The sequence below is a fragment of the Loxodonta africana genome, chromosome 9 (genome assembly GCF_030014295.1).
Source record: "Loxodonta africana isolate mLoxAfr1 chromosome 9, mLoxAfr1.hap2, whole genome shotgun sequence".
Lineage (NCBI taxonomy): Eukaryota > Metazoa > Chordata > Mammalia > Proboscidea > Elephantidae > Loxodonta > Loxodonta africana.
The window spans coordinates 107354394-107370568 of NC_087350.1; the positions used below are offsets into that span (position 1 = coordinate 107354394).

The following is a 16175-nucleotide window of genomic DNA, read 5'->3' on the forward strand; positions in this document are numbered from 1 at the left end:
GTGATTGCTGTTATCACATTTACAACACATGTTCTCAGATGTAGATCTGTGCTTTTTTGTAGCGGAGTCTCTAAAGATATTTGGAAATGTGGCACTGCACCTAATAGAAGTAATAAATAGAAGGAAATGATGAAAATATTGAAATTTAGTTCAGCAATACTTGATTCTATTTATTCTTTTGATTTTATATTCAATTCATTTGAACATGTTTAAATCTATTATCTGCAAATATAGTCTAGATTCACTGCTAAAAATTCGAAACATCATTACTGTGACAATTCTCTGTTAATTATAATTGGTACTCCACTGGCATTTTGTGATGAATAAATAGTTTAAGCTTTTTATTATCATGGAAATCTATTAAGCTTGTTCCTTCATCTTCCTGTTTTGAGCTTGAGCATTTTTGAAAAAGGATAAGTCTGAGTTTTTGCATACAATTGACTTTTGCATGTCAGGAGCTAAATTTGTTTCCATATTTCTCTCTGGAAATATTTTAAAATTTTACTTTAGAATTTTACTTGAAGACATACCAAAACCAAACCAAACCTACTGCTGTCGAGTTGATTCTGACTCATAGTATTTCAGATTATTTATATCCAGTCCCTTTTTTCTTAATTATCTTAGACAAAATATAATAAGGTACCAGGTGCTGATGAATCAGAACATACGACGTATTTTTTTGGGCTAATTGGAAGATAAATGATACGAGCCATGACTGAGGTTTAAACCATGTTCTTGTATTAGTATTATGTAATGGTATTTCTCATTCTGTTTATTACATGAAGGATATATTAAAAAGAATTTTTATTTTTTTTTACATTAGGTTCCTGTCCTGAGACCACAGCACAATGTGCCTTGGAAAAAGGTATGTACATTTAGAATTTTCTCCACGAATGAAGTATAAGATATTCTGATAATAATTGCATAACTGCCACATGCTTAAAAATATGGTATTGTTACATGTTTATATATATATATACACATACATATATATATATAATATGCTCTTCCATCTAGTAAAATATAGTACTAATAAGAAAACATTAAAATCAGAAATCTGATTATCAGATTTATACCATTACCTGGGCACAACATGCTTTAACCCATACAAGGTCATACAACTTGTATTTAAAGAAATATTATTACAGATGGCCTTGCAAATAGATTAGTGACAGTATTCGGAGGTTGGTGGAAGGTGTTTAGCATAGCCTTTGATTACCCTGATGACGAAATGATTGATAGAGAATATATGTATGTTAAATTATCAGGCAAGAAATACCTAAGAATATATAAGTTTGGGGGGAACAAATAGTAAAATTAGTTTTAAGTTAAGAATCAACTTGAAAAGAAGAAACAATCAGGAAAAGAAATGTACACACAGAATCAGTATGTAAATGTTCTACAGAAAGATAAGGGGTATACTCAAGGACTAATGTAGGATGCCTGCTATTTCAAAATGGAATGTTATTGTAAAAAATAATGTGTGATGGAAGATCATTTAAATGATCATGAATTGTAACAATCTTGAATCCTAGGAGGGAGATGGAAAGAAATTATGGATAAATAAAAGATACAATGGGAAAACCTATGACTAAATAGCAAAGGAACTTAGATTCTTGTAGATGACACTTAAGAAAGATGAAGCTGATAAATAAAGCTAACATGTACGATGGTTATTACATACCAGTCCTTATTTATGAAAAATGGCTTAAACTAGCACATCAGGGATTTCAGTTAACTCTGCAATATAGTATTGAGGGAAGTTTTGATGCCATTTCTCTGAGAATGCTTGAATGTCGAATAGATTCACAAATGTCTGGTTATAGTTTCTCTGCAGCTTCACTATATCAGCTACCCTATCCAGTGTTCTTCTAACCCTATGCATGAGTCAGTAAGTCGGTACTCTTTATTTTTCTACTTGTTAAAGTAATTTTACCATTGCTTACCTGTCAGTTTGTCTTATTCTGGTGGCTTGGATGTTGCTGTGATGCTGGAAGCTATGCCACCCGTATTTCAAATGCGAGTGGGGTAACCCATGGTGGACAGGTTTCAGCAGAGCTTCCAGACTAAGACATACTAGAAAGAAGGACCTGATGATCTACTTCTAAACAATTGGACAATGAAAGCCTTATGGATAGCAGCACAGTATTGTCTGATACAGTCTTAGAAGATGAGCCCCTCAGGTTGGAAGGCACTCAAAGCACGACTGGGGAAGAGCAGTCACCTCATAGTAGAGTTGATCTTAATGACAAGGATGGAGTCAAGCTTTTGGAACCTTCATCTGCTGAGGTGGCATGACTCAAAATGAGAAGAAACAGCTACAAACATCCATTAATAATCAGAATGTGGAATGTGCAAAGTATGGATCTAGGAAAACTGGAAATCATCAAAAATGAAATGGAATGCATAATGATTGATATCCTAGGCATTAGTGAGTTGACATGGACTGGTATTGGCCATTTTGAATCAGACAATCATATGGTCTACTATGCTGGGAATGACAAACTGCAGAGGAATGATGTCATATTCACCATCAAAAAGAACATTTCAAAATCTATCATGAAGTACAATGCCGTCAGTGACAGAAAAATTATCCATATGCCTATAAGGAAAACCAGTTAATAGTATTATTCAAATTTACATACTAAGCACTAAGGCCAAAGATGAAGAAATGGAAGATTTTTACCAACTTCTACAGTCTGAGATTGATCAAACATGCACTCAAGATGCATTGATAATTATTGGTGATTGGAATGCAAAACTCGGAAGCAAAGAGGAAGGATCGGTAGTGGGAAAATATGGCCTCAATGATAGAAATGGCACTAGAGATTGCATGACAAAATTTTGCAAGACCAATGACTTATTCGTTGCAAATACCTTTTTTTCAACAACATAAATGACAGCTGTACACATGGATCTCACTAGATGGAATACATGGGAATCAAATTGACTACATCTGTGGAAAGAGACTATAGAGAACACAGCATATGTCTTCAGTGAGAACAAGGCCAGGGGCCAACCGCAGAACAGACCATCAATTGCTCATATGCAAGTTCAATTTGAAACTGAAGAAAATTAGAACAAATCCATGAGAACCAAAGTACAAACTTGAGTATATCCCATGTGAATTAGAGACCATCTCAAGAATAGATTTGACATGTGGAATACTAATGACTGAAGACCAGAGGAGTTGTGGGGTGATATGAAGAACATCATACATGAAGAAAGCAAAAGGTCATTAAAAAGACAGGAAACAAAGAAAAAAACAAAATGGATGTCAGAAGAAACTCTGAAACTAGCTTTTGAATGTACAAGTAGCTAAAGTGAATGGAAGAAATGATGACTCGAAAGAGCTGAACAGATTTCAGAAGCTGGCTTGAGAAGACAAAGTAAAGTATTATAATGAAACATGCAAAGACCTGGAGTTGGAACACCAAAAGGGAAGAACACTGTCTGCATTTCTCAAACTGAAAGAACTGAAGAAAAAATTCAAGCCTCGAGTTGCAATTTTGAGGGATTCTATGAGAAAAATATTGAATGATGAAGGAAGCATCAAAAGAAGATGGAAGAAATACACAGAGTCACTGTACTAAAAAGATTTGGTTGTCGTTCAACTATTTTAGGAGATAGCATATGATCAGGAACTGATGGTATTGAAGGAAAAAGTCCAAGCTACACTGAAGGCGTTGTAGAAAAACTGAGATGTTTCAATAAATGGATGCAGTCCTGAAGTGCTCACTCATCCATGCCAAGAAATTTGGAAGGCAGCTACCTGGCTAACTGACTGAAAGAGATCCATATTTGTGTCTGTTCCAAAGAAGGGGGATCCAACAGAATACAGAAATTATCTAACAATATCATTAATATCTCATGCAAGTAAAATTTTGCTGACTGTAATTCAAAAGCTGTTGCAGCAGTACATCAACAGGGAGCTACCAATATTCAAGCTGGATTCAGAAGAGGATGTGAAATGAGGGATATCATTGCTGATGTCAGATGGATCTTGGCTGAAAGCAGAGAACACCAGAAAGATATTTACCTGTGTTTTACTGACTATGCAAAGGCATTTAACTGTATGGATCATAGCAAATTATGAATAACATTTCAAAGAATGCAAATTCCAGAACACTTAATTACGCTCATGAGGAAACTGTACATAGACCAAGAGGTTGTTAGATCAGAATAAAGAGATACTGCATGGTTTAAATCAGGAAGGCTGTGCATCAAGGTTGTATTCTTTCACCGTACTTATTAAATCTCTATGCAGAGTAAATAATTTGAGAATCTGGACTATATGAAGAAGAATACGCCATTAGGATTGGAGGAAGACGCATTAACAACCTGCCATATGCAGATAACACCACCTTGTTTGCTGAAAGCAAAGAGGACTTGAAGCACACCTCAACATAAAGGAAAACAAAAATTCTCACAACTAGACCAATAAGCAACATTATGATAAATGGAGAAAATATTGAAGTTATCAAGGATTTCATTTTATTTGGATCCACAATCAACACTCATGGAAGCAGCAGTCAGGATACCACATGACGTGTCACATTGGGCAAATGTGCTACAAAAGACCTTGTTAAAGACTTAAAAACCCAGACGAAATATTTTAGAACTTTGAGGACTAAAATGTTCCTTGACCCAAGCCATGGTATTTTCAATTGCCTCATATTCATGCAAAACCTGGACTCTGAATAAAGAAGAGTGAAGAAGAATCGATGCCTTTGAATTATGATGTTGAAGAAGAATATCGAATATACCACGGACTGCCAGAAGAACAAACAAATCTGTCTTGGAAGAAGTACAGCCAGAATGCTCCTTAGAAGTGAGGATGATGAGACTGCATCTTAAGTCCTTTGAACAAGTTATCAGGAGGGATCAGTCCCTGGAAAAGGACATCATGCTTGGTAAAATAGAGGGTCAGTGATAAAGAGGAAGTCCTTCAACGATATGGCCTAACAGGGGCTGCTACAATGGGCTCAAATAGAGCAATGATTTTGAGGATGGTGCAGGACCAGGCAGTGTTTTGTTCTGTTGTACATAGGGTCTGCATGAGTCAGAATTGACTTGATGGCACCTAACAACAGCAACAACAAATTAATTTTACAGGGAAAGAAAAGTTGTAAGAAAAATGTATGAAAATGGTTATAAGAAAAATGTAGACAGGTATACTATCTTTAGTGGTAATTGATTCCTGTTCTGTTTTATGGAAACATCATATTTGGGGAAATACAGTTATATACGCTTCTTCATGTTTTCAATTTGGCTCAAAATAGACTATGTATTGTGCTGTCCTACTATGAAAAAAATAAAGCATCCTATAACATGCATACGTGGGTCATTTTCTGAGATTTTAAAATTGAAACACTGTCAGATTTTTCTTGCCCCCATTTTTCATAGTTTTCCTCTTAGTCATTTTGAGTCCCTGTTCAGAGACTGATATGATTTTAGAATATCCAAGGAAAATATGGCAGCCAATGTGAGCTGCCAGGCAGGGAATGAATGGCTTCAGGCGTAAATCTCTGTTGTGTCAAGGCTTTGGCATGACATTTGGCAGGGGACTAAAGCAAATATAGCACAATGCAAATAATCTTGGTTTCCCATAGATGTGCTGCCTCAACCTCAAGTCTACTGTTTGTCATCACTACTCTTTCCTCTTGATGATCCTGGGAAAACATTTCTGGTAATTAGCTGAAAAGGAGTGCATTTTCTCAGTGTTTGGGGTTAGGGTAAGGAAGTAGAGGATCATGACTTTGAAACTGGACCCTGTTGCACTTGAAGTGCAACTATGCCCCTTACTAGCTGTGGAATCCCGAGCAGGTTACTTTTCTAACCAAAATCCAAACCAAACCCTTTGCTGTCGAGTCGATGGTGGATTCAGACTGCTGACCTTTTGGTTAACAGCCAAGTTCTTAACCACTGTACCACCAGGGCTCACCAGTTACTTATCTAAGTATCCTCAAATATATAACGAATTTACTAAGGTTCACAAAGATTAAGTGCATGACTGCTAACTAAAATGTTGGCAGTTGGAACTCATCCAGTGGCTCCATGAAAGAAAGGCTTGGCAATCCGCTCCTGTAATAATTATAACCTAGAAAACTCTATGAGGCAGTTCTACCCTGTCGTGTGGGGTCACTATGACTCAGAATCAACTTGAAATCACCTGACAAAAACAGCAACAACAACATCACAACCCCTGTGTGGGTATTAAAGAGATACAACTGTGCAAAGCATCTCTTATACCTGCTACATAAAACCTAAAAAAACAAATCTGTTGCCATGAAGTCGGTTCCAACTCATAGATATCCTATGGGACAGAGCAGAACTGCCCCATAGAGTTTCCAAGGAACAGGTGGTGGATTCGAACTGTCAACCTTTTGGTTAACAACTGAACTGTTAGCCACTGTTAATAAAGGCTATTTTAGTCTTTCTCTTCCTGAAATGAGTTGGGTTTTGTATTAAGCTTCTTAATAACCATCTCAGTCATTTTATGAATAGAACAGGAATAACTGTAATAACCATTTGCAAATTTTAAGTTATGTAAGCTTGCCCAATGTATATCTTTGCCATAGGGTAGGCACTCTTTTCCTTTTTTTTTAAAGATTTGGTGCAAGTTTCTGGATTGTTCTTTATTTTCAGTTTTTTTTTTTTTTTTTAAAGATTAAAAAGTTCCTGTGATGCAAAGAATCTTTAGGTTGTGGAAATGTCTTTTGCATGGCTTTGATTTAGTTTTCATTTTTGTTCGTGTAATCAAGATGGGAAACCACATGGTAAGATATAGATGATTTAGAAAAAATATACCTCCAAAGCATGCCCAAAATATAGTTCAACAGTTTGGTTCAACTCCCTTATTGAGAAACTTTTGTTGTTAGTTGCGGTCGAGTCTGCTGTGACCTTATATATAACAGAATGAGACCAAGATCATCCATCAAATGGGTTCATATGGGCTCCAGACTGTATAAGGAGGGGCATAAAACCAAACTAATGATGACTAGCAGAAAAGGAAGGAGTCAGACATCTTGGTCATGATAAGCAGGATGACTAGGGAGTACTCATGTGTTTGGAAGGGTGGGTTAACCTGCTTATCTTAGTTACTCCTGCAGTGTAGGTATAACCATATTTAGATGGGGAAACTGCATCTAAAGCACACAAATAAATATGTGATAGCCAACTTCAGTTTTGACTGATTCTAAAGCCTATAGTTTTTTCTATGACATTATAATGCCTCATGGAGAAAAAGGAAGTAGAAAGATTGGGTGATAAGCTGGTTTTTACCAAGTGGAAATAACTATTCTGTAATAAATTATTGCTCTGAATTTCTAACATCTTTATTCTTTCCTGAAATATTTTGTCTTCCCTACTGAGAAAAATAACTGAACAACAACAAAAAAATCTTTATTCTTTCCTGAAATATTTTGTCTTCCCTACTGAGAAAAATAACCGAACAAAAAAAATGAACAAAAAATAAGAAAAAGAATTTTTTTAAAAAAATAGCTCCCCAAAATTTACATAAAATAATTTTTTTCAAATTCAGAAAGTGTTTTGGGTTTTTTATAAAAGACTTATTTAAGCCCAGAAGTTGCTGTGCTAAAATTTACAGAATGCCAAATCCACACTCCTCTACATATTTTGTGATTTTCAAGGAATATAGGTTTCTAAATAGACTTACATGCACATAGCAGAGCTACCATATGCATGAAACCTAACTAAAAAGTAAATAGTAAATGTTCCAAGTAGGGAATAAAAAATGTGATTGGTCAGTTTCCCTTTTACTTTTACCCTATAATAAACAAGTGCTAAGGAGATGATTTTAAGGAGAATTCCTCTAAGCTGCCCAGTCTTTATTATATTGCCTGAATTCCTGTAAAGTTTTGCTGATATACTGAGTAGACCATCCAAGTGAAAATAATTCCATAATAAACATTCTTTTCAGAGCTTTGAAGAAAGCAGTGATTCTATAAAGGTGTATAAATGAAACACATTCTTCCAGAAATGCTTCAGGGCAAATGGGTTCCATGGAAAAAGTTGTTAGAGGAACAGTGCTTACCATACCTCTATAACGAGATGGACTGACATGGTCACCGCAACAGTGGGCTAGCATAACAACAATTGTGAGGATGGCACAGGACTGGGCAGTGTTTCCTTGTTCTGCTGTGTACACTATCACTATGAGTCAAAACCGACTGAACGGCACCTAACAACAACATATAGCACACCACTCTATTGGAGATTTAGCATGTTTGTCAGCATGATAAAAACACTGAAAAGTTATTTGGTGAAAAGTTATTAATTTTATTTAATCTAGAAAAAATTGAAACCAATATAGCTGCACAGGATCAGTATTATGTAATGGTTAAGTATCTCTGCAGGCCTAATTGCCTCCGTGAACTACTACCTCCTTCCTCATGGGACCAGAAGTAAGGGATAGTGCCCAGATACCATTAATGAACATATTGATCAAGGGCCCAATAAATGGATCATGATCATAATAAGGAGGAAAATTGTTGAACAGAACTTCGAACTCATGTGGAAACCAGACTTACTGGATCCAGTAGGGGTAGGGGAACCCTTGAATCTATTGCCTAGAAATAATCTTTAAACCTGGAACTGAAACTATCCCATGAAACTATCACTAAACAGGTTAGATCAATTAATAAACAATGTTTGCCTTGAGCATTGCTCTCTTATGAAGAACTATCTATATGAGTTCATACTGACAATCGTTAATTTAAAGCACAGATGAGAACTTCATGGACAGAGTCTAGATTAATAGTGGTGAAACAATATGAGTAGAAATAGTGAGAGTGGTGGCACAATGTGAAGAATGTAACTGATGTCATTGAACAGTTTGTGTAGATATTGTTGAATGGATGTATGTTTGGTTGTGTATATTGCCACCAAAAAAAAAAAAAAAATGAAGGACATGAAAGAGCAGACAGCAGCTTGAACTTAAGTCTGATTATTTCCAGTTAATACCAGGGTATTCAAGTTTATGAGATTTTTTAAGGGCCATTGATATGAAAAAGAAAACTACAGAACAATATTTAAAAAAGAATATATAAGTATATATTTATATTTGTGTATGTAAATATATTTAAATTTAATTATAGAATTGTAATCTACTTTAGAAGTATAGCTCTAGAAGAATTTTTACCATGGAGAGAGCAGCAATTAACATTCTATATTAGAATGTCAGGTTTTTTTTTTCCCTCTGTATTCTCTCTATAATCGGAATTTTCATGTGACTGCATACTTTTTTTTTTTTTTGGAAGTCCTGGCTGTGTAATGGTTAAGTGCTATGGCTGTTAACCCAAAAGCTGGCAGTTTGAGTCCACCAGGCTCTCCTTGGAAACTACGGGGCAGTTCTACCCTGTCCTATAGGGTCACTATGAGTCGGAATCCACTTGACAGCAATGGGTTTGGTTTTTGGTTTGGTGTGCTTTTTTTGGAAACCCTGGCTGCATACTGGTTAAGAGCTACCGCTGTTAACCAAAAAGGCAGCAGTTCAAATCTACCAGGCACTCCTTGGAAACCCTATGGGGCAGTTTTACTCTGTTGCTATGAGTCAGAATCAATTCAGTGGCAACAGATTTTGGAATGTATTTTCTCAATAACAGAAACAAACCAATAAAGCTATATCCATTTAACAATATATACCCATTACAACCATATCTTATTTGATATTTTCATCCAGTTTTTCTTGATAGTAGTTAGAAGGAAAACCCTTAGAAAAATATCAAAATGATCATGAACCAGGTATAGTTTAGCTGACTTCCAGGAGCCTGCAGAAGAAAGAATAAAGGAGTTTGTGGAGTCATTCTCACCCTTTCCCCCACTGGAAATACAAATTACCTTTGGCCCCTAGTAACATACAGCATACTGGGCTATCAATTCCTTCTTCCTCTTTTTTAGTTCAACCTACTACAAAAGATATATTCTTGGTGATTTTCAGGATGAGGATGATTTGTCATTTCTTGCTACACTGGGAAGTTCAATTTCCCTGCTCCTAATTTCCCCCACATGTCTGTCAGTTTGTTGTCCCCTGGGGGCTTGTGTGTTACTGGAAGCTATGCTACCAGTATTCAAATACCAGCAGGGTCACCCATGGAGGACAGGTTTCAGGTGAGCTTCCAGACTAAGACAGACTAGGAAGAAGGACCTGGCAGTGCCCTTCTGAAAAGAACTAGTCAGTGAAAACCTTACGAAAAGTAGCAGAACATTGTCTGATAACAGTGCCAGAAGATGAGCCGCTCAGGTTGGAAGGCACTCAAAATGTGACTGCGGAAGAGCTGCCTCCTCAAAGTATAGTTGACATTAATGATGTGGATGTGGGTGGAGTGAAGCCTTTGGGACCTTTATTTGCTAAAGTGGCATGACTCAAAATGAGAAGAAACAGCTGCAAACATCCATTAATAATCAGGATGTGGAATGTACAAAGTATGAATCTAGGAAAATTGGAACTCATCAAAAATGATCACTTAAAAATCGGTATCTTAGGCATTAGTGAGCTGAAATGGACTGGTACTGACCATTTTGAATCAGACAATAATGGTCTACTATGCCAGGAATGACAACTTGAGTTAAAGAGTTGAAAAGTTGCATTCATCATCAAAAAGAACATTTCAAGATCAATCCTGAGGTACTACACTGTCAATGATAGGATAATATCCATATGCCTACAAGTAAGATCAGTTAATATGACTATTATTCAAATTTACCCACCAACCGTTAAGGCCAAAGATGAAGAAATTGAAGATTTTTACCAACTTCTGCAGTCTGAAATTGACCAAAGATGTGATAAGAATGCACTGACAGTTACTGGTGATTGGAATGTGAAAGTTGGAGACAAAGAAGAAGGATCCGTAGTTGGAAAATAAGGCCTTGGTGATAGAAATGATGCCAGAGATCGCATGGTTGAATTTTGCGAGACCAATGACTTCTTCATTGCCAATACCTTTTTTCACGAATATAAACAGCGACTGTACACGTGGACTTCACTAGATGGAATACACAGGAATCAAATCAACTACGTCTGTGGAAAGAGACGATGGAAAAGCTCAATGTCATCAGTCAGAACAAGGCCAGGAACCAACTGTGGATCAGACCATCAGTTACTCATATGCAGGTTCAAGTTGAAACTGAAGAAAATTAGAACAAGTCAACGAGGGTCAAAGAATGACCTTGCATATATCCCACCTGAATTTAGAAACATCTAAAGAATAGATTTGATGTGTTGAATACTAATGACTGAAGACCAGATGAGTTGTGGAATGGCCTCAAGGACATCAAACATGAAGAAAGCAAGAGGTCGTTAAAAAAATAGGAGAGAGAAAAAGACCTAAATGGATGTCAGGAGAAACTCTGAAAAAAAAGGAAAAAATGGCGTAAAAGAGCTGAATAGAAGACTTCAAAGGGCAGTTCGAGAAGACAGAGTAAAGTTAATAATGACATGTACAAAAACCTGGAGACAGAAAACCAAAAGGGAAGAATACGCTTAGCATTTCTCAAGCCAAAAGAACTAAAGAAAAAATTCAAGCCTTGAGTTGTAATACTGAATGAGTCTCCTGGGAAAATATTAGACAACACAGGAAGTATCAAAAGAAGATGGAAGGTATATACAGAGTCACTATACCAAAAACAATTGGTCGACGTTCAGCCATTTCGGTAGGTAACATATGATCAAGAACTGATGATACCGAAGGAAGAAGTCCAAGAAGCTCTGAAGGCATTGGCGAAAAACAAGGCTCTGGGAGTTGACGGAACACCAACTGAGATGTTTCAACAAAGGGATGCAGGTCTAGAAGTGCTCACTTATCTATGCCAAGAAATTTGGAAGACAGCTACCTGGCCAACCGACTGGAAAAGATCCATATTTATGCCTATTCCCAAGAAAGTGATCCAACCAAATGCAGAAATTATCAAAACAATATCATTAATATCACATGCCAGCAAAATTTTGTTGAAGATCATTCAAAAGTGTCTGCAGCAGTATATCCACAAGGAACTGCCAGAAATTCAAGCCAGATTTAGAAGAGAATGTGCAACCAGGGATATCATTGCTGATGTCAGATAATACAGAGAATACTAGAAAGATGTTTACCTGTGTTTATTGATTATGCAAAGGCATTTGACTGTGTGGAACATAACAAATTATGGATAACGTTGGGGAGAATGGGATTTCCGGAACAGTTAATTGTGCTCATGAGGAATCTGTATATGGATCAAGAGGCAGTCATTCAAATAGAACAAGGGGATACTGCATGGTTAAAATCAGGAAAGGTGTACGTCAGAGTTGTATCCTTTCACTGTACCTATTCAGTCTGTATGCTGAGCAAATAATCTGAGAAACTGGACTATATAAAGAAGAACAGGGCATCAGGATTGGAGAAAGACTCATTAACAACCTGCGTTATGCAAATGGCACAACCTTGCTTGCTGAAAATGAAGAGAACTTGAAGCACTTACTGATGAACATCAAAGACCGCAGCCTTCAGTATGGATTACACCTCAATATAAAGAAAACAAAAATCCTCATAACTGGACAATAAGCAACATCATGATAAATGGAAAAAATATTGAGGTGTTAAGGATTTCATTGTTCTTGGATCCACAATCAACACCCATAAAAGCAGCAGTCAAGGAATCAAGACATATTGCATTGAGCAAATTGGCTGCAAAAGATCTCTTTAAAGGATGTCGCCTTGAGGACTAAGGTGTGCCTAACCCAAGCCATGGTGTTTTCAATTGCTTCATATGCATGGGAAAGCTGGATCATGAATAAGGAAGACAGAAGACAAACTGACGCTTTCGAATTGTCGTGTTGGCGAAGAATATTGAATATACCATGAACTGCCAAAAGAACAAACAAATCTGTCTTGGAAGAAGTACAGCCAAAATGCTTCTCAGAAGCAAGAATGGCAAGACTACGTCTCACATACTTTGAACATGTTATTAGGAGGGATCAGTCCCTGGAGAAGAACATTGTGCTTGGTAAAGTAGTGGGTCAGCGAAAAAGAGGAAAACCCTCAACGAGATGGATTGATGCAGTGGTTGTAGCAGTGGGTTCAAGGATAGCAATAGTCGTGAGGATGGTGCAAGACCGTGCAGTGTTTTGTTCTGTTGTGTATAGGGCCACTACGAGTTGCAACCAACTCGACGGCACCCAACAACAACAATTTTCTCAAGTTTGCACATCTTGTAACTTCTTCTCGTTCTGAAATTTGAGTATGTGAGTAGGAATCATCTAAGAATCTTTTTTCATGTGCAGATGATTGGATGCTACCCTCAAAGCTCTGGATTCCTTAAATCTGGAGTGAGATCCGGGTATCTGCATGTTTCACATATTTCAGATAATTCTGAAGCAGATGGGTCACACTTTGAGAAACACTAGAAGCTTTAATATGCTTAATGTTTAACCTGCTTTGTACACCTGTAATTAAAAAAGCAAAAGAAAACCTTCCAAGCATTTTTTTCTAAAAACATCTGTACTTTTTTTTTTTTTTTTTAAATTCTCTTCTTTGAAGATGTGTTTGGCAATTCAGGTAGAAGTTGCCAGTTTATATATCATACAAATCACCTGGACCATTCCCAAATGCAGAATCTATTTGAATTACACGCAGGATCGCTATGAGTCGGAACTGACCGACACCTAACAACAACAACAATTTTTATTTCATTTATTTTAGATTGGACATAATCCAACTGCTAACCACAAGTAGATGGAACAAATCTTCCAATTATATTTTGTGTTCAAGTTAATATAGTTTTGACAAAATAGTCTTTCTAGCAATATATTACTTTTTAATACATAGCATGCAACAGCAAAATAATGATTACTTATATGTAATGCATATATAGTTTAGATTTTTTCTTTAAGGTGCCTTAGATGTGCTAACGAATTTCCCCGCAATCATCCCTGTGAAGCAGACAAGAGCTGCTGTTATTTATCACTGTTTTTCAGAGAGATTGAATCACTGAGCTATTTAGTAACTTGAAGAGGGTTACAGAGTCAGTAAGTCAGAACAAACACTTCATCTCCTACCTCCTCAATCACTAATTTTCTCAACAAACCCTGTTGCATATATGTCTTCCTGTAGGAGTGTGCAAGCCATTCAATTATCTGGGAGATTCTTCAGTATGGGGCATATAAGAACATATAATTTAAGAACATATACTCTCTCGAATATTGAAAACTGGATATGGGAAATCGTATTTAAGACGTCCCTACTTTTTTTTTTTTTTAAGACAGAAAATTCAATTTATTGGTGGGTAACATAGAGACAGGAAGGTCAACTTATTGCTGGGCACTGGTCAGGTGGGGCAGTGCTGCCAAGGCCTTCATGAAGGCAGGGCCCACCACTTGTCCAAGGGCCATGATTGGGGATGTATTTAACTCCATAACCATCTGGGGTGAGGAGCTTTTCAGCCACCATGTCTTCAAACTCATCAGCATTAGACTTGATAAAGCCTCACTTCTTGGAGATGTGGCTCTTCTGGCACCCAGGGAACTTGAACTTGGCCCTGCATAGGGCCTCAGTCACATGCTCCTTGTTTTAAGCTTGGTGCGAATGGACATGTTGACTTGGCCAATGTGGACCCTGGCCGCTGTACCCTGGGTTTTTCCAAAGGTACCTCACACAACTGTCTGGAACCAGTTAGCACCAGCACAGGACGTCTTGTTGATGCGGATGACATGGAAGGGATGGAGTCACACTCGGATGTGAAAGCCATTGTTGCCACAACTTTTCATCATGTACTTGCTGGCACAAATACGTGCAGCTTCCGGGGCTTCAGAGGAGTGCTGCTCATATTCATCAGATGCCATGTGGCCATAGAGTGGAAACTCATCCACTTTTGCCTTCTTCCAACCCAGGTCAAAGATGTGGATCTTGGCATCAGGGACACCTTGGCAGAAGCGGGACTTTGGGTAGGGCTTGTTCTTACAATACTGGTAACACCAGGTGGGGCAGTGGCCCATGGTGACACCAGGATCTTTGCAGCACACTGAAGGAAAAGAGACAGATGTCCCTTACTTTTCAATACTTACTCTTCATCCCTTGCATATCCTTGTCACTGTCCATATTTCATAAAAATAAAATATCTCATAGAACACTTATTTTCTTCCATCTTCCCTTCCTCCCCCCCTCTTTCTTCATGTCACCCTCCTTCCTTCTCTCCCTTTCTCCTATCCATCTTTCCTTCCTTCCATCAATATTTATTGACCATATTTAATTTGTTTAAAAAAAACAAAAGCCCATTGCCATCAAGTTGATTCTGACTCATAGCGACCCTATAGCAGCAAGTAGAACTGCCCCGTAGGGTTTCCCCGGCTGTAAATCTATGGAAGCAGACTGCCACATCTTGCTTCTGTGGAGTGGCTGGTAGATTCCAACCAACAACCTTTCAGTTAGTGGCTGAGCATTTAACCACTGTGCCACCAGGGCTTCCCTTTAATTTGTTTAGCACTCTGATAGTAAACAATACATAGTTGTGGCCCTCAGTCTGTACAGCCTGATATAGAAACAAACCAAACCAAACCTGTTGCTGTAGAGTTGATTCCAACGCATAGTGACACTACAGGACAGAGTAAAACTGTCCCATAGGGCTGGCTGTCCCATAGGGTTTCCAAGGAGTGCCTGGTGGATCTGAACTGCCGACCTTTTGGTTAGCAGCTGAACTCTTAACCACTACGCCACCAGAGTTTCTGGTATAGAAACAGACACAGAAAAATGATATAATACAACAATTGCTATACTGGAGTTAGCAGGTATCAGATGTTAGGTGCAAAGTGAGCTTAGAGGAAGAATCTGTGTCTGTTTGATAAAGTTAGGGAAGTCTGCTCAGAAAAGGGGAAGTTTGAGCTAGGTTTTAAAATAAAGACAAAATGTGTGCTTGGTTTCCAGGTAAGCACATGGGCATGAATAGGGGAAGACAAAGAAAAGCCCTAAATATAATGTCATCATAGCCCACCAAGATATAAATAGACATCTCTGAATTTAAAATTCAGAGGGCTAATGATTACACATGTAATTTTGGGAGGGCATTTGGACCACATTGGAGCCCTTATTTATGAAGCCTTGGCATCCTCCAAGCTGAGCAATATGGATCACATCCAGACATGTGACCTTTAATACCATGAGCTCATTGAAACCATCATGATTCTGGCA

At 37.6% G+C, this 16175-nt stretch overlaps 1 pseudogene; it reads right to left on the minus strand.

Annotated features, from left to right (window-relative positions):
* Positions 1-14346: 14346 nt before the first annotated feature.
* LOC100671928 (large ribosomal subunit protein uL16-like) lies at positions 14347-15259 on the minus strand (annotated as a pseudogene).
* Between the last annotated feature and the right edge of the window lie 916 nt (positions 15260-16175).